The sequence below is a fragment of the Corvus cornix genome, chromosome 26, assembly GCF_000738735.6.
Source record: "Corvus cornix cornix isolate S_Up_H32 chromosome 26, ASM73873v5, whole genome shotgun sequence".
Lineage (NCBI taxonomy): Eukaryota > Metazoa > Chordata > Aves > Passeriformes > Corvidae > Corvus > Corvus cornix.
The window spans coordinates 3,671-5,015 of record NC_046354.1 but is presented as its reverse complement, the minus strand read 5'-3'; positions in this window follow the sequence as shown (position 1 = coordinate 5,015).

The following is a 1,345-nucleotide window of genomic DNA, read 5'->3' as shown; positions in this document are numbered from 1 at the left end:
CCCCAGAGCCCCCTGTCCCTCCACAGTGTCCCCAGAAAATAAAGGGATTATTAGCAGAAAAGGGGTTTAAAATGAGGGGAAAAAATTCCTTTTCCGTAATTGTCTGTGTTCAAATTGAGGGGGAATCCCCTTCCCTTGCAGTTTTAATGGTAACAATTGAAGGAAGCCCTGCCTTTTCCATGCTTGTAGGGGTATCAGCTGACAGGGAATCCCCATTTTCCATTATTTTCCAGTTTAAACGGAAGGGGAAAACCTCAATAATGCTATTTAATGGGTTTGAATTACAGCTAACTCCCCCATTTTCATCGTCCTAAGGCTTAAATTGATGGGGATGCCACCTTTTTAAGGATTTGAATTGAGGGGAAAAACCCCCTTTTTCCATAGTTTGAGAGATTTAAAGTGAGGAACCCCCCTCTTTTTCCAGTATTTTAGGGGATTAAATTAAAGGAAAGAAGCCATTTATTTGCCATTGTATCAGTTTAAGTGGAGGCAAACACCCCCTGTTCCCTCATTTTAAGGGGTTCAGTTGAAGGAAGCTCTCCCTTTTTCAGCACGGGGTCCCATTGGGTCATATGGGGCTCTAGAAGGTTCTAAGGGGTGCTGTGTGGCTCTATGGGGCTGTAGAAGATTCTATGGGGTCCCATTGGGTTCTATGAGGCTCTAGAAGGTTCTGTGGGGTTCTAGAGGGCTCTGTGGGGCTCTAGAAGGTTCTGTGAGGCTCTGTGGGGTCCCATTGGGTTCTGTGGAGCTCTGGAAGATTCTATGGGGCTCTATGGGGTTTTATGGGGCTGTAGAAGGTTCTGTGGGGCTCTGTGGGGCACTTTGGGGCTCTAGAAGGTTCTGTGGGGTTCCATTGGGTTCTATGGGGGTCTATGGGGCTGTGTGGGGCTCTAGAAGGTTCTATGGGAGTCAATGGGGTCCCATTGGGTTCTATGGGGGTCTATGGGGCTGTAGAAGGTTCTGTGGGGTTCCATTGAGTTCTATGGGGCTCTAGAAGGTTCTTTGGGGCGCTGTGGGATCCCATTGGGTTCTATGGGGCTCCATTGGGTTCTATGGAGCTCTGGAAGATTCTATGGGACCCTATGGGGCTCTATGGGGCTCTGTGGAGTTTTAGAAAGTTCTGTGGGGGCACATTGGGTTCTATGGGGCTCCAGAAGGTTTTGTGGGGCTCTGTGGGGGTCCAGAAGGTTCTGTGGGGTTCTGTGGGGTTCTATGGGGCTCCCGAAGGTTCTGTGGGGCTCTGTGGAGTCCTAGAAGGTTCTGTGGGGTCTGTGGGGTTCTATGGGGCTGCAGAAGGTTCTATGAGGCACTGTGGGGGTCTATGGGATCCCATTGGGTTCTATGG